The 23,847-nt window shown below is 44.8% G+C and overlaps 1 protein-coding gene across 1 annotated transcript in view; it reads left to right on the top strand.

The window, feature by feature from the left end:
* Window positions 1–367: 367 nt before the first annotated feature.
* Window positions 368–23,847, top strand: part of CHST13 (carbohydrate sulfotransferase 13) — a 64,365-nt gene continuing 40,885 nt past the window's right edge. The window contains exons 1-4 of the mRNA XM_054838629.1: window positions 368–608; window positions 7,348–7,370; window positions 7,989–8,076; window positions 17,400–17,539. The gene's annotated coding sequence lies outside the window, so the exon portion shown is untranslated. The remainder of the gene's footprint in view (window positions 609–7,347; window positions 7,371–7,988; window positions 8,077–17,399; window positions 17,540–23,847) is intronic.

Raw genomic sequence — 23,847 nt, 5'->3', positions numbered from 1 at the left:
TATTAAGCCGGATGTTGCTATGCTCACAGTATCAGTTCATTATACAATATATGCTTAAACTTGTCCTTTAATTATAGCTTAGAAGATTATATCCAGGAAGTTTACTAAACCAGGAAGTACTGGTCCCAGAAAGACACAAATGCCAAACCAAGAGTTTCCTCAGTGACGCAGGTACATACTATTGCAAATGTAGGTGTTTTTCCACAGCAATCTTCTCCATTTGCCACCATTGCTCTTGTGTAAGAGGCGAAAAAGCCCCGATGCACTTAGACTACAGTTGGGCAATGAAAGGATGATATGGCTAAAGAAAACTCACGGATGATGATAAAATAGAGAAAGTCACCTTAAACTGCTGCTTTACTGGGATGTGCCTGTTGGAATGAAGCCGTGTTGGAAAGGACTTCAAAAGTTTTGGTGTTTTACCTCTTAAGAAGAATAGTGTCTATATATGATTTTTTTTTTTTTGATATCTCAAAAGCAAATCCTACAGATTTCCTGAAATTGTCCATACCAACAGGGGACAGAAAAGAGGGGAAATGCTCCTGAGAAATGCTTGCAATAAGCAGAAGGTTCCTGTGATCCAGATGGACTGTTCCATCCTTGGACAGGTATTTTCCACAATTGTTATCTACTTGGTATATCTTATAGGGAATGACACACTTGTCGCTGGGCTGAGACTCTAATGACCTGTAGCAGGATAAATTACGCTGTACTCTCACACAATTATTTCCTTGAAATATGTTTATTTTTCTGTGCACGTAGACTAGGATCACAGGCTGGTTAAAGACACCAAGACTGTCTTGTGAGCGCATTTGGCTGCTCCTGCAGGCAAGGTCAGCTATTTCTGTTGTAGTTACACATAAATTAGTAGACTTAAGGATTCATTTTCACAGTGCAATTTATAAGAAAATTAATGAATCATCTCTTGATAGATATTTTAAAGGCGAATGAGAAACCTTTTGTAATTAAGTGCACTACAGTGCCTGTCTGTACTGACTGCCCTCAGACCCAGGCAGGCTGTAGGCCTGGGAACATGGGCACTGACCGATGTGCGGTGGCCAAGCCTGAATGTTTGCCTGTGTGTGGCCCCACCTGTGTTCCTTGTCCTCTTTCCCTGCCACAAATATTTACCTTGCTCCTCCTTCCTTTCATTTCTACGGGTAATTCCTTGCCACCTCCTTCCACTACCTGATAGTTTCCCTGTTGTCCTCTTGCCCATAAGGAGCAATCCAGCAGCAGGATTGCAGGGATGGGGCTCTTTCCCAATGTAGCGTGATCCTGAGAGGATCAGGTACCCTGCAGCAGGAGAATTTGAGCTTGCTTTCCACTAACACTTGTGACACCGACTGACCACCGTGTCACGTTGCGGTATCTTGGAAACCAGCTTATAAAAAAAATGTAAATTTAAATAGGGCCGTAGATCTGTTAAATTCAGTAACAACATAGTCCTGCAGTACAGGTCTCCATGGTGGGCACAGACGATGCTGCCACTTTTTACTTCACCGACCAAGAAAGATCAGTATTTTGTAAAGCCGTAGCAACTGACACGATGTAACTACGGGTACTAATTTTCCGGAAAGAGCAAGCTTTTGGCAGATGATTTTCCTGCAGTGCTGTTCGGCAGCCGGAAGGTGGGGCCCGGGTTTTGCTGGTTCATGGTGGTATGCTAATGGTTGCACGGGCACTCATCTCCGGGTTTACCAGGTGCAGTGGAGATAAAGCAGCAGCAGATTGCGGATTAAAGTTGCGAAAGTAAAACACTGGGAAATTAGAGGAGTTCATAGATCACTCTCAAAACTGAAGCTAGTAGGTCGGGAGGTCTCTTGGTACTGCTGGCGAAGGCTTGAACACCCGGGTGGCCGAGGTAAGAAATAGGGGAAAACAGAACTGCAGGGAACCGAACTGAAGCAAACTTTGTGTAGCTGTATCTGCCACTGCTTCTGAAACTCTTTGGGGCAGTAATTAACTGGGAACACTACGCTATACAGATTTCAGCTTAAAATGTATGTATTTTCTATGTTCACAGTAAGGAGCAGGCAAAGTCCAATAGAAAAGCTGCATTTGAATATAAGGCGAAACTTACTCATTTACATTTAGGTAAATTAAGATCAAAACCATGGAAGGCCTCCAACAGAGCTACTACGGGTTATTCTGTCGTAATTGTGAGCGGTCATCTCCAGTCTGTGAACAAACCGTGAGAGACTGTCTGAGATTCATCACATACAGGAGTAACAGTGGTACTTGGCAGCTTGCAGGAGGTTTTAATTCTAGGTTGATAAACACATAATCATGCCACAATAAAACTTAGAACAACACTGCTTTAGTACCCACAAAGAATTTTTTCCTTCCTTAAGCTGGTGCCTGGCTTTGGTGCAGTCTGGGCACATCTCTGTTTAGGAGCACATAGAAAAGGAGCATTCGGATGTTTGGAAAATTCCATAACTGCCCAGAAATATCTGCTCTGAGACAGCATTGCTATTAATTTATCAAGTATGCCACTAGGTTAGCATATGTATCTGCTCCAAATGAACCGAAACTGCTTATTTTGTAGTTTATAAAATTGCATCCCCTGAATGTACTCCCCAAAATAGCCTGCAGGTAAAGGTCTGTGCTAACACACGTGGTTAGTAGCATATCCTAAATAACAATGAACTTGGGTTCTTCCCCAGAGAAAGTAACTGTAGTCTTTCGCTAACTACACGATGGCACCAGCTCCTAAATATTTGTGTCCAGCATGTTACATGCTGCACCTGAGCCATTCTCAGCTACTGGGTCGAAAGATAATAATGAGATTGCTACAATAGTCAAGGGCTTTATCAGTCAGAGGTGTCATGAGAAGCCTTCCCCTCTGCCCTCATCCCCCACACCTGAGAATGTATAGATATATTGCACAACTCGCCTTAAAACCTACTGATAATTTACACAGCACTTTTGCCTGTCAGAATCAGGCCCTAGTAGGAATTACCGATGCCATACAAACTGTTATCTTCCTCTCTTACCCTCCCCCCCCCCCCAATTTGCAGGTGAAGAAGAGAATTAACATCCCATTTTTAGTTATCAGTGCCGTGATGCTAGTCCTGACATTGCTGCCGGTGCTATAAAAGCAGGTCAGTCTCCCTCAGGTTTGAGAGCCTAGTCTTTGGGAAGAGTAAGTAAAAGCACTCCTCTAAGTCAGGTAAGGTCCTTCCTTCTCAGCTCACTTTTAATTATAATTGCTACCGTCTTCTTTTCTTTGCGAGGGCTGCACATCCAGTTGGGGATCTGGCGAGCTGATCTCTGACAATATCAAATGTTCTCAGAACTCTTAATCGAAGGCAGCCCATGAAAGCACCCCGGGGAGCGCTTTATTCTCTGTGTTTAAAAGGACATGAAAGTACAATAGTTCTCTTTATATGGGTACAAAGCAGCCAATTGATCTTGTCAGTTTAATAAATAATACAATTGCTTCCATCAGACACTGTTAATAGACTCCTGTCTGGACTAATGTTGTACAGAATTGTACAAGTACAGAAATGTTATCTACCTCCGTCTGCCCTGGATCAACCACCTCCCCCTTTATCACCTAGAGGCAAAGCTTCCAGCAGTTGTCCCTGAAGGGCATCAGGTCCCCTGATCTTCATTTCTTTCTTCATTTTAATGCGTGTTCTTGGAAGAGACGAGCTAATTTCCTGATGCATCTGTTGTCTGGCTGGTTTGTAGCATCTGTACAGATTCAAAGAAGCCTGAGAATGTAAAATAGGCAGCAAGTTTGGGGGTTGTGTTTGTTTGGTTTTTTGTTTATTTTTTAATCATTCAATGCCGATGCGGTCTCAAGATGCAAAATTTGGATCATGCTTTTTAAACATTGCAAAGGTGCAGGGAAGCTTGCATGCAGCTTCTTACCTGGGGTATTATGAATACAAGGACCAGATATCAGCAAAATTGATACAAGGCTTTGGTTCCAGAAGCTCACAGCTCAGGGGTTTGGCATGTTTCTGGTTTGGTGCCAGCATACCCAGATCATGCCCTTCCACGAGTTTTCCACTCGGCGTTTTAAGTGGGCCCTGAGTTTTTGCATCATCAGCACTGCTTTTTAGGTGAGCATTAGATGGGATACAGACACACCAGTGTTCATTGAGAAAGTTATGCTTTGAGGATAGTTAATTTTACAGTAGTGACGAATTTTACATTTTTGCATCTTTATCTGCCTAAATATTTGTTGATATACATATGGTGGTTTTACGGAGATCTGTTTTTAGGTATATATATGTACACACATATGTATAAACCTAGTCTTTGCTGTCAGAATCCCCACATGTCGTTTCCCCAGATGACGAGAGACCAGACATGCCTCTCTAGGTGCTGCTGAGCTCTCCGACTCAGCCTGTCAAAGGAGATACTGTGAGTGAAAAGCTGACTGATCCCCTTCCTTGTGTTTGCAAGAAAAATACCTCTCATCTTAATGCTGGAATCAGTTATTCAATTGTTAACAACATTTTGTTTATCTGTAGTAATCTGAGTGAATAACGCAATGACCAGTGAGTAAAAAGAGCTGTTGTTGACAAGTTGTTTAGATTCTCTACACCTTGGTTGTCCCTGCGGTAAAAGGTAGGTGGTAACAGCGCCAGAACTCAAAGGGGCATTAGGAGGATAAATGCATGATTAACAGTGAGCTGCTCGGGTATTTCAGGTACTGGGAAAATATATGAAGCCAAGAGATTTGTATCTAAGCAGGAAGATATTCTGGTTGAGCAATGAGGTCCTACAGCATCAGAAGTCAACAGACTTGGGATTCTTTTGGATCAATGGGGAGAGCGTTTTCTGGGAATTGACTGCTTCATCCCAAAAGCCTTTTTGCCTGGATCCCTGTGTCATCAAGTCTGCTTGCATGATATTGCTTTTGAATTGTTGTTGCATTGCTTGCAGAGAAAATACTCACGCTGCTGCCCTCCTACTGACGAACTCAAATGTGTTTTATTTTAAATTCAAAACCTAATTGAAATCCAGATTCCTTCACTACTTTTAGATATAACTTCAGAAAGAAAAAAAACAGTCCTTTGAATAATAAAATGCTCATGTTGAAAATCAGTTTTCTTTACTCCCACATCCATTTTGAATTCAGGCTACTGTGTTTGAAGGATGAGACCAAATAATGCTTCTAAAGTCACAGCCGGTATTTGAAGGCAGCTCTGTGCTCTTCTTTGAGTGCTATTGATGCTTTCAGCTGTGGCATGAAAGACCTAGAACTCTGATCTCTGGTTTTGGCAAGTCAAGTCATTCAATTCAATTTCAGAACCACGCAGCTGTGAAGCTTTACAGTTTTTGATGTTTAAAAAGGTAGGGATTATTTCTGTTCCCTGTGATTTGTGAGCAACCGCTGCTTCTGTTAGCAAACCCAGGAAGAAACCTGTCTGTCTGATGTGCATGGACTGTTACTGATACCTGCGCAAACACCTGAGTAGATATTACACATCTGGCTGGCATGTCTGAGATCAAAGCGCTCTCTGATGCTCTGCTGCCCTTTGAACAGCATTTAATTGGCCATGAGACTACATTTTAGGACCCGGGACTGAGCTTTGCCTCCTCGGGTCACTGGGTGAATGCAGTTTAGGTCCGTAGGAAACTTGGTGGTGTGCTCAGCCTCCTTTCTACTGGAGAGAGGACTGTGTCGTTATTCCCATTGCTCTGGTTCTCTTACCTCCAGAGGGTCATGGTAAAGATGCTGAGTTTGCAGTCCCTGTTTTTTCTTATGGGGGGTTCCTGCAGGTTGATTGAAGCACATTAGCATGGACTGTTCAGTAGGGATACCCCAGGTGTCCTCTGCAGAGAAGATTTCAGGCAAACCTGGCCGGCCTTCCTGATCTTACAAGGCTTGTGCCAAACCCTTCAAAAACCCAGTTCCCTGGGGAGCAGAGAATAGCTTACGAGTGACGGGTGCTAGCCTGGGTATGAAGCTGGGATTGAGGGTGAACGGACAAAGCTGGCCTTGGCAGCTGCTCCTCACCTACTTCCTCCCGCCGTGGGACGGGGACATTATCTAGCAGCCTTTTGCCAACCAACTTTGTGCTGGTCCTGTCACGGAAGTCCCATTTGCACTGGAGAAGAGGCAGGGACTGGTTACTGACACAGCCTCTGCTGGCACTGGTGCCAACTGGGCCAGGGCTGGCTCCAGTCCAGAGCCTAATGGCCTCCTGAACTTAGCACTGAGCCCAGGCTAAGAGATGAGCCCTGAGCTTGGCGTTTAGTGCCTCACTAATGCAGACAACTCGCCTCCCATCCAGTTTGGACGATGGACGCAACTGGTGCGTGGCTGTCAGTCCACCCCAACAGCTAACCGCAATGTCCTGCATTTCCAGCACTGCAAACCAGCCTATGCCATGAGCTCACGTTTGGGGGCTTCTCCCCAGGGGATTTCGGTACACGTTCTTTTATTTTCATTAGAAATAGAGGTCATTTGGTTCAGCTGTCTGCCAAAACAAGTGGACAATTGGAGAGCTGGGATATGAACGCAGGCTCTGTTCTGCAATCAAAGCAGGCTCTTCAGGACGCTGTTCCCCCTCTACTAAATAATACAGCATTACAAGCGTGCCTGTGTTGGGCTGCTGTGCAGCACGCATCTTGCTGCAAAGACAGCAAAGCCAAACTGCTCTTTGCTGTACCAAGGGAGAAGCACAGTGCAGACTTTGCTCGTGGGTTAAGGCAGAGCGTTGGCCCTGGTTGTTTCCGCTCGCTACTGGAGGAAAAGGATCTGGCATTGTAGAGAGGGGCGTACCAGGTATTCTGTGCAGGAAAAATGGAGCGGCTGCATGCTAACCACACATGATGGACTGCCTGCTGCTAGCTGAAGTACTCTGTTGTGCTTTGTTACTGAGTAGCTCTCTGTGACTCATGACAAGAACGCTCTGCTGAGGATATTTATTGACTATACGGTGCAAAAAGCTGCTTAGGTCCTTCATGGATAGATCTGAGATCCAAGTCTCTTTTGTAATGATTTCACAGCCTGGACAGATGTTGGATGGATGCGTGGCAGGGAGGTGGGGGTGGTCAGAGCAATGTGAATTGGCAGTGGATGTCAGGACACTGACAGCACTCTGCACGTGACGGGTGTGAGGAAGAAGCGGGGGGGAGGGTGGAACATGGACAGATGTGCTATGGAAGGGAGAAAGCAGGGTCATCCCACAGGATGTCACTTCTGAGCAGGGGACTCTGCTGAGGCTCGGTTCGGCAGTATGCTGCACACCTGCTGTTTGCAGCCAAGTCTAAAGGCACCGAGGATATCAGTGCCTTGCAAGATTAAACTCTTTGATTCCAATCTCTTTAGCTGGAAAGCATGTTGTTTTATCTAATGCTTGTCTCTGTCTGTTTTAGGCTGTGGCGCCTGCTGAGAAAAGGTATGCATAATGAAATGATTAAATCACGCGTTTTCAAATAATCAAAGTCATGCTGTTTCAGCTATGCAGAAATCCTGTTCCTCTTATGAGACATCTAGCCAGATTCTGAATTTCTTTTGGACTTGATATTTCTTAGAAGGACTCTGAATAAAAAAGAGAATCTGGTTAGGGCCAGTTCTGCTCTCCTGTATGCCCAGGGCCAGATATGATCACATTCATATTCTTGTGTCGCTGCAGACAGAAAATAACTTTGCAGTCTGATTTTATGCTCTAAAGAAAATCATTCACACTGTGACAGCACTTCAAAATATTTCAATCCTTATTCTGTATATGCTGCTGGCTATGACTGCAGTGCAGAAAAAAAACCCACTTCGCTGAATCAGTAGTTATGGGAAGGGGTAAAGTTTCCAAATCACTCTTTTCCGTCTTGATTTAGTAACTAATCCCTCATTCCTGCTGTACCTCCAGTTTGAAATGTCTCCCCTGAAATTCTGCACTGCTCCAAGCTTTGGCATCCTTGACACACTTAATTGCTCAACACTGGTTAAATATTGTGCATGGTAAGGTAAGATGGTGCTACATATAGAATCACCTCCTAACTGTAGGAAATCTCCCTAGGGAAATGTACCCTGGAGCAGGTAGTGAAGGAATTGAATCAGAAAGACACTTATGCTCAGAGTCCAGAGACTCCTCCTCATCTACCAAGGTAAGGTCTCTTCTTAAAAGGATGCTTTCAAGGCTGATTGACCTAAAATGAAACCTTGTGCACTTTTTTGGGTGATGGGCATGTATATGTTCCCATGTTCTGCTGTTTGGGGTCACTCTTAGGAGCATGTGAGAAACCAGCTGAAAACAAACAGGAGCGATGTTATCAAAGAGGACTCTGACCTCCCAAGGTCATGGAGGTGACAGTGAACTGGTGGAGGTTAATAGGCTTATTTTAATGAAGGGACTGTATTTAGAGGGGAGGTGGCACAGCAAATACAAGAGGGCTGCACCATGAGATACTCAGGTTGATTTTCGCAGATCCTAAATACAGCCTCGGGGAGAAGAGCAGCGAACAAGTCCCTCCTCCTTCATAGTGCCACATTTAGGAAACTGAGTAACAATTGCACTCTAGCCAAGAAGGCAAAAAAATTTAATTGAATAGCAAAATATCAGATCTACATTTCAAACAGAGGAATTATCTTTCTGGGCCAAGCAGAAGAGTTTAATTTCGACAAAAGGAGTTATAAGAACTCATCTGCTTTACCATAATGGAAACTGTCACCACCAGTCTCATTTTAATTATGGAAGTGTTGCTCCAAGAGACTTCTGATCTGCACGTGCAGTTTTCCATCTCAAAACCGAAACATCCCAGACCAAATGACTCTTGCAGTTTCAGAGAGCCACACTTCTGCGCTGCAGTGAAAGGGCTGGAGCCCATACGGCTGCACTACTGGGATGCCACCCTTGTTCTGGCAGATCAGATACGGAAGACAATGTGGTGATAAGACAGAAGGCATTATGCCAGCAGAAAGCGTTAATCAGGGACATTGAAAATGGTAAACCTGAGTAGCTATAAGCAGACAGAAGATGGTGATGAAAGAAAAGGAAATAATCAAATTCTGCATTAAGACAGAGACAGCTTAGACGACTGCTTTCCTTTGCATTCATCTTCTAAAATGAATTTGCTAGTTTTACTCTAGATATGGATGACAGAGTTAAAAAAAGGCAACAAAAAATAAACAACCGTCCCCCCCCCAGCTTAGCAGCAGTGCAGAACAAACCCAGCGTGCAAAAAGCAAAGAGCAATTTCTTCTCTCCAGCTGAACAAAGCTGCATGGTCATGCCAGTTGCCTTCAGCTTTAAAATGCTTCTGCAGAGCAGAGCTTGCCACTATTCTCTTTTGCTCTGCCCAGTGTGACTCTTCGGGACAGGACACGATGCTGCCATGGAAAACCCCACCTTGACAGAAGAGCTCGACAGCTATTCACAGACCTCTCATGTGGAGCACAAACCTTTTCCCAACTAGGAGTTAATGTCACCAGTGCCAACGTTCGGCCTCTTCCTTGCAGAGTTCTGCCTCATTCACTTGGCTGCTTTACCTCCTACTTGAAACTAAAGCCTTAACTAGCAGTCAGGCAGGACGGAAGAGCTGTGTGGGGTTTAGAGTCTTCAGTACAATCTATTTGAAAAATGTCTGTTACTGAAAGGTGTAAAGCCTTTAGCAGTTCAAGAGTAGAACGACTTTGTGTAAATAACAAATTATACCAGTCCATATTGGTTTTTCTTGTATGAGCAATTCCCAGATCAAATGTGCTCTTTCAACAAGTCAAAAGGTGATATTTCTAACTGCAGTCACTCCAAACTCTGAGGAGCTAAAATGCAAGTTTTTCTTTCTCTGCTCCATCACTGCTGTAAATAAAAGCCTCACATTGAAGCCACACCTTACCATTTTGTTGCTGATCCATAAAGCTTACTTTTTAGAAAAGGAAAAAGCTTCCCAGCTCCATAAACCTGGCACGACTATGAAGAGCAATTTCACATTAAAGACATAGTTATGTGCAGTGTTTATCCTCCCAAGCATCCCAAGTGCGCTGGTGTATCATGCCCCCTGCTCCCACTCTCTGACCTACAGACTCAACTTCCAGGGGACAGGGGTCCATGAAGTCTCTACTCTTCTCACCAAGTCCGCTCTGCTTGAATCAGACAGTAACAGTGCATACAACATTGAAGAGAAACACAGAGCACAGTGGAGGAAGAGATGAAAATGCACAAGCCCTTGGGATCAGACGAGCCCACTGTCAAATTGGTACCTCTGTTCTTTATGCGCTGTTGGGCATTTAGATTTAATTCCCTCTGTTCCTCCCCGAGGCCCACCGAGGTGATCCTGCTTCTGCCAAGTGATCAGTGGCTGACGTTGCTTGTTTGAGATCTGCTGGCAAAGCCGACAGCAGTGATGTTTGCAGCTCTGCGCAGAGATGCAGGTTGAAAGGAGACCTGGAGTGGCCCCCACAACAAACTTGCAGTAGTGTCGCCTCAAGTAACGTTGTGCAGCCAAGATGACAGATTTTAGGAAATGAATGAATGTAACATTTATTCTTGAGGGCACTCTGGGAAGATTCTTAACATCTTTTTTTCACTAACAAGAACGACAAAATTGGCATTTCAAAATACAGAAACGATATCAAATACCAAAGGGACATCCTATTGAGAGAGAGGAAATCAAGTTGATTTGACTCCAGAAATCAAAATTGAATATTTTGAATGTTTCTCTCTGTACAACTGATATAATGTTTTTTTTAATATATATTTCCAAACAAAAACTACAGTTCGATTTTTTGGTTGGTTGGTTGGGTTTTTTTAAGTATTAATTCCATATCTTGGTCATGAAGGTGGAGTGAATGGTGCTAACTTTCATCTCAGACTTTCCTGAGGAAACAAACTTATCAACAAAGAGGTGATGGTGACCAGACCTGGACTAACAAAGCTCTAATATGGTACAGCACGTTGTCTGAACCTACGTCAGAGCCCAGCTCACTTTTTTTATCTGACCTTAACCTCACGTCCCTGTGCCAGACTGGTGGCACAGAGCCCCGTGGTTCCCAGGCTGCCATCAACAGCAGGGTTATCGATCAGCCTCAGATGTCCAGACCCCAGAGCAGAGTCATCCTGAAACCCTTCCATGGGAAGGAAACTAATTTTGAGCAATTCCTCTGTAACAAGTATAACTTAACAGCACTGCGTGCTTTTCTTGTGTGCGGCACAAGCCTTTCTGCCCCCCAGGGTTCCTTCCAGTCTTCTCCTGTTCCAGATCTCCCAGCCTTTCTGCACCTGCATCTCTTCTTTGAGCTCCTTCCTTCCCAGCAGGACCCGGGGAGGGGGTGGGGGGCTTGCATCCCTTTTTTCCTGATTCTTGTCAGTAAGAGGATGTCCTAGATACCAGGTTAGAGCTGAATACCAGACATCCTACGTCTGCAGGAAAAAGGGCACTGCGTGGTTATTTCCCCTGTCTCCGCTAAATGCGTTCTGCCCTTCGTATTCAAACAGAGCACTTGATCTTTCTTAGACAATTTATCTCTCTCATTCTTTCCTCTTACAGTCTCCCACAGCAAGGCCCCAAAAGTTATCTAATAAACATGGATGTTATGACATCCTCCCACAATAGCTCTAAATATCATTCAGGAAACACCACCTAATAAACGATATAATTACTGCAAAGATGAAAACCAGCACTCCTGAAAACACACAGTGAGTTGCTCTTTATCTTGTCGTACAAATTATTTCCATTTTTTTCTCGAGTGCTTTGTTTTGTCTTTGCTTTTCAGGCTCTCCTTTTTCCTCGTCACTTGTGATCATGTGCAAGAAATGTATATCTCCAGGCACAGAAATATAAAGCGCAGTTGTTCTGAGCTGCCACGGGAATGCAGGTCCACCCAGTTAATTTTTTCCCATTCTACTGGGTGGAGTGGCTCTGCAGATCCACTCATATACACACCCTTTCTTTTTTGGTCCTGTTAATTATTTTAAGCCACTCTTCAGGTTGGTAGCATAGCTTATTACTGTGGAAAATGGGCAGTTTCTCTCCTTCTGTGGTGACTAGTAAGTTATGAAAAGCTTTTTAGCTTGATTTATTCTGACTTCTGCCATGTCTTGCTGATTTATCTATTATGCTCTCAAATAAGGCCAATTAAACCCAGCAGTTAAACCAGACAGACAGAAGGCCATGCATTTCCCTACCCAAAAGGCATTTTTGAAACAAAAAGACTCGCTTTAAGCCAGTAAACGGTATCGTTTGCTTTGAACTAAGCACCATACAATTATTGTTGACTCTGTTGTCACGGGCCCATCGCATTATCACTCCGCTTTGCTTTGTTACCGCGTTCAGCCGAAGCAGTGAAATACAAAGGAGAAGGCTGCTCTGTCAAGTGCTTCAAGGATGGGATTGCTGAACGCTGTATTTTAATAATCTGCCTTGTTCGCATGAGCCGAGCCAGCCGCAGCCAAAGCAGAGAGCAGTTGTTGGCCAACCAAAACACAGCTGCTGTAGCTCATTTTGAAGTCTACCAGCCTTTCTGCTGTCCCTTTCAGAGATTAAGCTTAATCTTCTGTAGGCGAGGCTTATGTCACCTTATTCAAGAACAGTTTCACTGACAGCCTTGGAGTTTTTTTCCTCTTTGCCTCATATTTTGCGGTTTTGGCAGGGGAAACAGCTTTAATAGCAATGTACCCAGGCAAAAAGCGAAACTGTGTAAAACCTGTGTGGTTCTGCCACACAGCCAGCAGCCAGGCCACGCGAGCAGCCAGGGAATTCACAGGCTTTTGGAGAAAAATGAAAGCTGATATTCTGGTATGCTGTCAAACCCAGGTAAATCCAACCATTTTGTGTGATTTGGGCCGATGGGCACATGCACAAAACAGAAGCTGTGTTTTAATCTGAGTTTTATTTCCTTTTTTTTTTTTTTAATCTTTCTCCAAAACACAAGTAAAATTAAAGTGTGGGAGAGGAGGCAGTTGTCTAATCCGTATGGATCAAAATTTCATAAACTACTGAGTTGCAGCAAAATGAAGCAGCTGAGTCCCACCAGCCTGCCTCTTTCTGTGGCATCATCTGCGTTGCGCGAAAGCCAAATCAGAGTTATAAGTAACTCCGCTCCACTGCCAAGAACCTCGTCGCGTTGGTTTATCCAGAAGGGCTTCTGTACCAAAGATAGCCTCTGGCGTGTGGGTTACGTTTCAGGTCTGCTTTTAGGAGAGAGCTGCTCCAAGAGAAGCTGAATGTCTGTCTTCAGGTCTGTGATTATTGTAAAAGCCTGGATTTGAGCTTTTTTTACTGCCTGCGTGTCACAGCACTTTTCTAATGACCACTGGTTGCTGCCTCAGTCGAATAAGTTTCCCAGATTAACCAGGAAAAAGAGAAACCCTCCACCCTTGGTTCTTTTTCATTTTATAATTATCTGCTGTTTCTCTAGACTTACTCTTTTATCCTTATGTTTTGCTCTTGCCTGGATGTGCCCAGTGCCTTGCAATTAAAACAAAGCGGCTCTATATAGCTCACAATTTAAGATCACATGCTGCAAACCCTTGCTCGTTAGAGCAATCCCGCTGGAGTGAATAAGGCTGTTTCACATCAGCTCTGCTTGCCTGGTGAAGTTTAGTAGGTTCTGACCTTAAGTTGCATGTTTTAAAACGTCAGCAAAATGTTCTCTGACTCACTGTTAATAGTATAATTGCTAATCTGATGAATCTCTAAAAGAATAGGTCAAAATATGTTTATATAACAATCAGAAAACTTTCATTCCCAAAGGGAAGAACAGTTGTACTGTCAACATCACTTGTGTTTTGGCCTGGAGGTGTCCTATGTGCTGGCCAAAAAATAATAATTAAAGGGACATGGTCGACATAAAACTAAATTTATGGAAATTCCTTACCTGTGCTATTTGGCAATGCACTAGGGTGTTCAAAGTGAAGAGTTTCTTTTAAATAAGTTTGTTTTGCACCACTTTTAGGCTCTTTGTTCTTTCTGCAGTGCTTAGTTTTAAGTATAAAATCCAGTTTTTATGGTTTACACTTCTAGTTTGTGTTTGATCACTCAGTTTTTCTGTGCTGTATGTGTTCTGAATTTAAAAGACATCTGCTTCTCTTCAGCTGTATCCCCCACTGTCAGTCTTTGCTTCCTCCTGTTATATGCATGCTAAAATATTGCTGGCATGAATATGCAAGGAAAGTAAATGCAAAGCCAGCACCACAGATAATTGCTGATCCTTTTAAAGTGCCCAAACCTCTCATGAGGTCTTTGATGCAGAGGCTGTTAAGCAAGACAGACTAAGATTTGACTGCTCTTCTTGCAAGCAACAAGAACAAGCATCTGCAATTACTTTATGAAAACAACCACTGGTGAGAATTACAAATCAATACATGCAATGTGCTTGGTTTATTTTATTTTAATGAAACCCTGTTTCACGCAGCATTTGGAGATTCTCAGCTGCCTTGTTAGATCCCTGGCATCAAGGCACGGTGACAAAGGAGCGAGCCACCTCCTCTGCAGCCGGCATCATGTGGCAGATGCTGCAAGCGACCCTGCAAATTTTGCTGATTTATTTTTTGGTGTTTCCCTTGAATGGATGGTGTTGCAAGTTACTCACTGGAAATCACAACTCACTTGGTAGCCAAGTGTTTGCGAGTAAAATTGCAAGAGATCTGCATTTAAATTAAAAGAAAAAAAAATGTATAAAAATGCGTAATGCAGGCGTGACCCTCCTGCCAGCGTCAGATCGGGCCAGACAGAGGCCGAGCTGCGTTTTAGCATGCAGGTTGTATGGAGCAGACGTGCCCCGTCCAGATGTTGGCACCCTTCCACGCCGAGAGAGCCTCGGATGGAGCGGGGGGAGTCGACTTCCACCCCCACGCTTGTGTGCGGAGGGCTCCGACCCTCAGCACCAGGCTCAGCACCAGGCTCAGCACCACACTCACACAGCCCGACGGCCTCTGGCCTGGAGCCGACTTGCATCTGGCCAGCAAAAAACTCAGCCGGAGGAATTCATATCCATCTGCGCCCACGGCCCGTTACTGCTCAGGGTACAGTTTGAGGTTAAAGCTAAAACAATCCTTTTTCTAGGAACAATGCCCTGGGCAAGGCCTGTCTGATCCAGAAGATTTGATGTTCTCAAGAAAAAAGAAAAAAAAAAAAAATTCTTCAAAGCCATGCCTTTCCCCCACTTATAGGGGTTATAACAAAAAGGTCTTGTGATCTTACATGGTCAATCACAGCCCGAAGGCTGTGCAATAGCCTGCTCTGTCCGTGAACTCCTTGTAACAAGCACAGAGAGGGAGGAAAGCAGCCAAAAAGCAAAATGCCAGCAAAAGTGTAAGGTCAGCTTGAGTAGCGGATATACTTGAGAAAACCAGGGCCTGCTCGTACGGATTGCTCAAGCTGGGATGGAGGATCTGCGCACCAAACCGGTCGCTGCAGGGAGCCGTCCCTTTCTCTGCAACGGCAGCAGGGAGAATACAACCCAGACGAGGCCAGTGCACGCTTCCTGGGATTCACCAGCGCATTGTGAAATAAATACTAGAAATATTTCGGTTGTGTAAATGTTCAAGTGGGTCAAAAGCCAACGGAAAGTGCTCTGCGAGAGCCAGGCCAGTCGGCCCGACGTGGCTGGCAGTCAGCAGGCTTTGTAATCAGCAGATTAACGACCTCCAGAGAAACGTCCCCCCACTGATGATTTACATCTGACTGATTTCAGCCATACATTCCTCAGATGCGGTTCCTCTGAGTTTGCTGTGATCGGCAGGACGGCATGCGTTACGTGGGACATTTAGGGAAATTCGTTATGGCCGCGGCGCTGACGAGGGGGCGGCTGGGAGAGGCTCCCGGCAGAGCGGCACTGCTGGGGGGTAAACGCTTTTTCTCCCAAGCGCTGGGTGCTTTGTCATAGCTGTGTTGCTCCTTTTTGGATTTTTTTTTTATTTATTTAAATCTTTTTCAGCCTTGGTTTGTAATTCTTCAGGATAACTAGTTTGCTGTTTTTTTCTTCTAGAGCTTGGTAATTGCTTGGCTTCTTTCCAGTTGATGCTCCCCATGCACAAAGAGGGAAGTGTGCTCTTCTGTATTAGGGCTTTTAGATATATTCCTTCCCTTAAATGAAACCAAGAGGGGGGTTGTCTGCACTGCATTTTGGAGGGGTGACAGGGGGAGCCTACAATGCCCACGAGGTTCAAGGGTGAATCTAGACAAAATTACAGGCACACGCAGGGGATGTTTTCGGGAGTACGTGGCGCCTTTGTGGATCTGAACAGACTTGGCAGCTTAGCGCGGCGTCGGTACAGCTGCCGGGGGCTCGGTCCCTCCAGACACACGCAGGCGCTCTGCAGGAGAGGGTCCTGCTGCTCGTGGGCGGTGGGGGGGGATCGGAGAGCACACTCTGCTCTTGGCTGCTCTTTAAAGAGCAGCATAACCTCTCCGCAGATAGAGGTTGTCTTTGTACTAGAAATGGCATTATTCCCTATGTCAGTCAGCAGCATCCTGAGCAGGTTTGGATATTCCCTGATATAACAACTTGGGTTTGATCTGCACCGGACCCGGTCTCCTGCTGCAGCGGGCACGCTTGGGAAAGTGCAGCTTTTGGGGTTAGAGTGTTCCCAGCGTGGGGACAAAGCTCGGTGCATCTCTGCAAAATCCTCCTGCTCTCATAGTGAAGGCATGCTCCCCAGGAAGAATGCCTTATTGTCCTGAAATTTAGCTAGTTTCTCTGCAACATTTCATTTCTAATGTCGAAATGCTTATCCAAGCAGGCTGGCCTGAACAAAACCACTGTGAGAGCTTGTTTGGATTGAATTGTACACGTGCACAAGGGAGAACCTGATAAAATGATAAAAACCCAGGCTACGTACCCGTGCTCCTGTTTTGCTGCACTGATAATATAATATTTCCTGGGGCAAGTTGAAGCAAAGTAACAGGTTTACCCTTTACTCTGGAAGTGAACTTAAAGTGAACTTACACTCTGAGATGTGTAAGTAAAAGAACTCGAATGGAACAAAAAAAAAATTGGATTAGTAGTTGGAGGTACCTTGCAGGAGATAAGTTGTCAGGAGTCTAGCTGATTTAACATTAAAACCCAGAAAGCATAAGAGGCTGTAAGTTAGCCATGAGAGATCATTAACTTCCATCTCCTTTCACCTATGGAAAATTATTTTCCTCTCATTCTTCTGTTTTCTGGCCCCTTTGAATGTAATCAGATATAACTCAGCTTTTCAATTCAGTGAAACCTTTTAATCCTGCCTGTGTATGAAACACTTCATACCATAGTGTGGCACTTCGTAGTAAATTAAATTAACTCTTCTGTATACTCTTGAACTGTGAGAGACCCTCAATAAATAAAATAAATCTGCAAATAAAGAGAATTTAGTAGAAGGCTGAACGTTTTCCATTCACCTCAGAGAGATGGAGATCAGCGTTACCCTCACGTGCCTGTGTAGGTGCCTGTGTAGGTTCAGGCAGATGCCTGACTTCTCTGCAACTCTCTTTGTCTCCTTTTCCTTCAGAGCAAAACCTGCTGTCTTCTGAAAACATCCTGGAGACAGCGACTGCAGCTTGCCTGGCTGCTCCAGGCAGCCCCGCATCCCTTCCCATCCACGCACGGCGCTGCAGGAGGACTCCTCACACCTTCCGGGCAATTCTGCAGGTCAGTAAAACTGCCAGAAAAACCCTCCAGGTCCATGATACTCACATGGGATGGGTGTTCAGTACAAGCCAAGAGCAGGCTGCTTTTGATGGCAGTGTGCAAGCTTGCAGCGCAGGGGTTTCCCCGAGGGTTTCATTTTGGAGGGTTCCTCTGTCACAACATGGGGTGCTTTTTGGAGCGTGTGTTTGAAACCATTTGTCTTCCTGCAACGTGTGACCGCTGCTGCCCTAAGAGGGTGCAGGACAGGCAGGGATCACCTGCCAACAAACACCCTCAAATAAGTGATATCTGCTCATCCTCAGAGACTTCAGAGGCTTCAGCACTGAGCACATGGCTCTGCTGCACCACTAGCCTTCCCGGGAGGTGGGAGAGGGAGACTGGTTTGATAATAAACCTGGATGTCTCACAGAGAAGGTTCTCTAGATGGGGATTAGGAGGGAGCACAGAGTAACTTTTTGGAGTAAACTGCTAGGAATTAAGTCACCTCAATCCTCTGCTCTGCTCTGCCACTGACTCATTCTTCCATCACAGTCGAGTCACTTCACCTTGATGCAAGGATTGGTGAGAAAAGTCTGTCTCATGCCTTTCTAGTAATGGCTCGCTCTGCTTTCTAATTTGTCCATGTTCAGTTGTTGTGGAGTTATGGCTTTCATGTTTGAAGAGGATAGTGTGGGTTAGAAGTCCATGTTACAAGAGCCAAATGTGCAACAGAGGGTTTAAAATGGGAGTGAATATGTAATTGGTTAAAGAGTGAGTTAAATGGAAAGGAACCTGTGGTAGGGCACAGAACTCCATGTTCTCACCTCATCAGCACACAGAAGCGTTTATGGGGCTCCTACAAAGCTTTCCAGATTCATTCTATGCTTGGCTGCGTACTTTTTGCCATAAAGAGCCATAAATGCATCATGTTCCCCATGGCATTAATTTGTCTGGCAACATGGCCTCTTCTGAATCAAGTGTTATCATAGTGGCATCACTAAAACCCTTTTGGAGCACGCCATGAAGCACTGAGTACCGCTTTTGCAAAGCTGAAGTGTGGGGGGAACTGCTGACACCCCTGGGCCAGTGGGCTTTCCTCCTGCCTGCGCTGGCTTTGGGAAGTTCTGCTGAACGTGGGAGCAGAGCTCTGCGTTCACAGCTGCTTCCCTTTTGGTTTTACGCAGGACTCGTGCACGATGGTAAACTGGGAACAGAGCTTGCCAGTGAGTGTGGCTCTGGGGGACTGCTCTTACTTTGATAAGATGCTTGGGTGGACTCTTTTACACATTGTTTTGATGTCTGATGCCAAAGGGTATCGCCCTGCAAACTCCCATCCCAGTGAGTCTTCAGGGCTCTTCGTGTTTGAACTTGCTTTGACGATTCACCTGTCTTGCTTAGGTAATAGCTACAATATTCCTCTAGAATCTGGTTGAGGAATTTAAATTCAAAACCCAGGATGCTGTCATTATACTAATCTCTTTTTACTCAACTCCCAATCCAACTTGTAGGCTGGTGCACCCACTGTGTGCTCCTTCTGCGCACCACTGCTTTCCATCATCTCCTTCTCTAACCTCAGTCCCCTACACAGCTCTGCCTACGTCTTTATACAAACTATACCCACGCCTTCATCCTCAAGCTTCTAATGCAGAGAAGCCACAATACCTGTCTATAGACCCAGCGGTGTCCCCTGATGTTTCCACTCCTGGCTTCTGTCTTGGAATGGGTAATAAAAATGCTGCTCATTTCATCTTTATTAAGCTTTTCAAAAAGGCTTGGAAAATGAGATGCTGTCTATCTAGGGGGTCTCCAAATTCATAGGTTCAGTTGACTGCATGGATTAGAAACCACCTGGAGGGCTTTTTTTTGATCTGTGAAAATTTAAATTCAGCAACCAGTGTTTCCTCTGCAAGAGGGGGTGAAATTACCACCTCTCAATTCCAAGGAAAAAGCTGCTTTCCTTGACTTCCTTACAAAGCTTTAGGTGTTAGTGATTAACGGTATCAGCCTTCATTTCTGTCTTTGTCATCGCAATACCAGATTTTGTGCTTATGGTAAGTGATGCAGGTACACCACCTATTGTTAAAATAGACTAGTGCTTCCAGCAACAATAATTCATTTCAGCTGCTTATAGTTTTGCCAAATTGCAACTATTTGGGCTGAAACTTTCCAACCAGAGGTTGTCTGCTTCGTGCTGATTAATTTGCTTTAACTTTCAGCAAAAACGTTTCAGCTGTTCTATGACCAAGATTAAGGAGATGCGTTATTGAATGTTGTTCTTACTACTTACTGGGTTATGGTAGAGGTTTTTCTCCTTTTTGTAAAAGAAATCCTACCACCGACATGTGTTGGACTTGAAGCTTGTCATGTCTTGGATGTGCTTTCTGGTGTCAGGCAGGGCTGTCCTGAGAGCCAGTATGAAACAAGTGGTAAAATCACAGCCCGTTTCATTGCCTCCTGTTACAGTCTGTCTCCTGGATATCTTGCTTTCCCTGCTCCGGTCCTCTCTCCCACCTTCCAAGCCGAGTCGCTCGCTGCTGTCCCCTCTCTCCCTCTCTTCACCAAATCTACGCAGGGTCTCGCTTCTCCTTCCCCTCTGTATGGTAGGGCTGAATCCTTGCAAATCTGCCCTTGGGTCCCGAATGGGGGGACAGTGATACGAGAGCATCTCATGGTCAGATGTACCTTTCTGCCCTCCCTGAAGTCAGCAAATAGGCTGATTTTAGTTGATTGTATGAGTCTGGACAATCACATTTTGAACATTTCCCCGTTGTTACCACCCCTCTGGAGTCAGCCACCAAAACTGGGACATGATATTGCCTTTCCCACTTTCTCAATACCTCCCTGGCTGTCAGGTTCATTCTGCTCTCAGAGTACCGTTCTGGCACTCGCCTCTACCCAGACGTGTGTAGGGGTCCTGGGAACCAGGTAATTCAGAAGCTGAATTGGTACCAACTCCTGTACTGTCAGAAATGGCAACTTCTGCATCTGGAGAGGGTTTGGACACTGATCTCCTGGGAAATGCTTGTGCTAATTGGGTTTCTTCAGGTTTTTTTCAGATTGATGATTGATTTTGCAGCCAATATTCTTGAGGGCAGGTGGGTAGAAGGACTTTTTGCACAAAAGCAGATCTCTGAAGCTAGGTAAGGAAAGATCCCCCCCCGCTATTTTGCACTTAATATGATTTAAAGTTGGCAAGAAAGGCTTGATACAGGAGAACAGAGGTATTCACATCTGTCACTGCAACTAAAGGGAGCTTTCTCTGTCTGCAGCCCAGAAAGTCAGGTGCATTTGCTTTCACTGCCGCTGGATCTTTCACCAAAGTACTGTTTTTATAGCATTTGGTTCCCCAGCAGGATTTCCTGCTCTGGTTTCCATGAGATTAATTGTTTCAAAAGCTGGAGTGGATGGAAAGTTTTGTTGGCTATGTCCATATAGAAATACCACCACTTCTCTGTGCAGGAAAAGCTGATACTTTTAGCACTGCCATGTGTTCCTGTACAGTCTAATATTTCACTCAGCTGTTACATATTTTTACTTTATTCAGCCATTATTTAACACATTAAGGAAGCACATGAACTGGTTTCATGTTGCTATTGATTGATACCTTTTCCTTGATAATCTTCTCATAGTAATTTTTAAGTTTCACTGTCACATTCACAAATGTCAACATGCAGTTGCAGATCAGACTTCTTTGAACTCAGGACAGATATTTGAGACACTGCGTTCAAAAGGAGGAGATTTTGCTTTGTGTCATTCATTGCCATTCCTAGCCTGGGTCACAAAGGGTGGGATTTAGGATTATGTTTCTCTTTACTGTGCACTTGTCCTGGCTGATTGCAGAATACTTTTCAGAGTCTTCAGCTGAGAATGGTTTTGTTTTCTTGGCTTCTGCACAGTCCAGTTAAGATTTCATTGGAAAATATTAACTAGTAAAGTATATCCCTTCTTCAGCGAAAGCTGTAGCAACCACATAACTATAAATTCCTGTGTAGTCAAACAGTGGCTCACGAGATCCATGGACTCATGCCCACTTTGTCAAGCTTTGGAAATCTTGAGAGGAGGTCCTGGAAAGCCAGCATTGGTCTTGACTGCATGGCTGGCTGGTTTAGCACCGTGAATCTCTGTCGGGCTCTGCAGGAATAGTTTGGTTGGCTACAAACCAACTACCAGAGGAAATATAGCTAAGAGAGCCGAATAGGAGAGGACAGTAAAGCCACATATACGGCACTGCAGTGCGGATGAGAATTAACTGTCAGAATAACACAGCTTTATTACATTTTTTCCCCAATTCCTAATCTTTTCCTTGCATGAAGCCAGAGTTTATATTCTGGGCCAGCCATATATCTAGATAATGTATAATCATGGTTCTCTCTCATTGATTATCTTACCGCTCAGTTACAGCTGCTTTGCTGGGCAGGAGGAAGCTTTCCCACATGGTCTGTGGACATCATTAAAAAGCAACACGAGCTTGGTGCTTTCGGCCCGGAGGGATTTGATCCTCCTTCAGCACAGGGCTGATGCACAGCAGCAGCCACTGGATCTCACCAGCTTCGTGGTGCAAAGGGGAGTTCTGAATGGGGGGCCTCAGCCTCCACACACCATGCAAGCTTGGAGGAGGGCCATGTTGCAGTACTGATTTATATTTCATTCAGAGCATGTCCTTCTCTGCCACCCCTGCAATTTGAGCAGCACTTTTTTATTTCCTCATTAGTTATTAGGTATTTCTAGTCTTGCTTTGATAAAACCAGGAGGCTGGGGGTGGCTTTACATCCCCATCTCATGTTTGGGAGAACCCTCTGAAGGGCTGGAGGACTGCAGTACTGAATTGTTGGGCAGGGGCATTTCAGGACATAAGGCACAGAGAGGCTGACTGAAGCACTTTGTTCACGCTCCTCCACTCCATTAGCTCCAGGATGCCAAATGGAAGTAAAACAGAGCAAGCTTCAGTGCAGTTCTCAGTGCTTCGGGTTTTAAACAGTGCAACGTACACCTGAGCTACCTTGTACTGTGTCCGGCTGGTGTTTTCTGAACACGCCCCCATTGAAAGAGATAATTATGTTTTGTTCAAATTAATTTCTGAAGTTTGAAAAACGATTTCTTTTTAAGACTGCCCAGTTCACTGAATTGCACCTCTGCACAGTAGCATATTCAGTTTCTGCTGTAACCTGCTACTGCTGCTTTTAGCTGTAGCTTTAACCACAGAAATAACAGCCAAAAAAAAAACCAACCCTACTATTTGCTTCATTTTTTTTCAGTGACACTGGCTGCACTGTTAGTTGGAAAGAAAGTTTGGGGAAGGCATATGACTGTGCTTTCTTCCTCAGCTAAGAGAGGCATTTAAATTCTCTCTGGCTTTGCTGAAATCACAGTATTGCTGAGAACATCTGTAGAAAAGAATTAGCTTTTTCTCTCCCCCCTCCTCACTGAAAGCAAACTTCAGAGAAGGTCAGGCTCATGGGTCTTTCTCTGGATTATTTTAGCTACACTGAAAAGGGTAGAGCTGGAAATACAGCAACTGCTTACAAAGTACAGGAGCTAGCTGCCATCAATATATAGATTTGGTAGCAGTCAGACTGTTCTTTAACATTTTCAGCAGTGCTAACATTACAAGACAGGAGCTCTGAGAGAAGTCTGGCTCTGAGCAGTGCAGAGCATCAGTAACTCAGCCAGCCAGACTATCTGCGCTTAAACGGGAGGTCACCTTGCAGGTCCACCTCCTCCATGGTCCCCTGTGGGAGGGTGGACAGGCATATTCCCATGGACTGCAGCTGACTCGATGATCTTAAAGGTCTCTTCCAACCTAAATGATTCTATGATTCAGTGATTCTAAAAGCATTTGGAAACTAAGACTGGGACTCACAGGCTTGTTTCTGGGAGCACATGATGCAGAAACTCATGAATCATCACTCCATACTTAATATCTGCAAGCAGAGGCTAAAGCATTACCTGCAAACCTTTGATCTAAGTTGTTTGGGTGGCAGTCTACAGGGCTACTTGGGCTGTTTCTCCTGAATTAATTGTGGTACTAACAAGAGCTCCAGTCACAAATCCAATGCCGTGTCCCCTTCTGTCTATGATGGACTGTGCAAACACTGGACCAAAGTTCTTGCTTGAAAGATTTCTGTATAAAAGAAAGGAGCCAGCCAGCTGGGCTCTCTCTGCAGTGGCTCAGAGACTTGGAATGTGCTTTCCCCACTCCATACTAAGCTGATTTGGTAACTTTCCAGGACTAAACTTCTTGCAAAAGACACCTCTGGATAGAGTTTCTGGAGGAGGCAGACACCATGCCTCCTAGATATGCCTCCTAGACATTCTGGGTAGGTGGCTGT

Source organism: Grus americana, chromosome 11, assembly GCF_028858705.1.
Source record: "Grus americana isolate bGruAme1 chromosome 11, bGruAme1.mat, whole genome shotgun sequence".
NCBI classification, from domain to species: Eukaryota; Metazoa; Chordata; class Aves; order Gruiformes; family Gruidae; genus Grus; species Grus americana.
The sequence above is the reverse complement of the archived record's forward strand: the minus strand, read 5'-3'. Positions and strand labels throughout refer to the sequence as shown.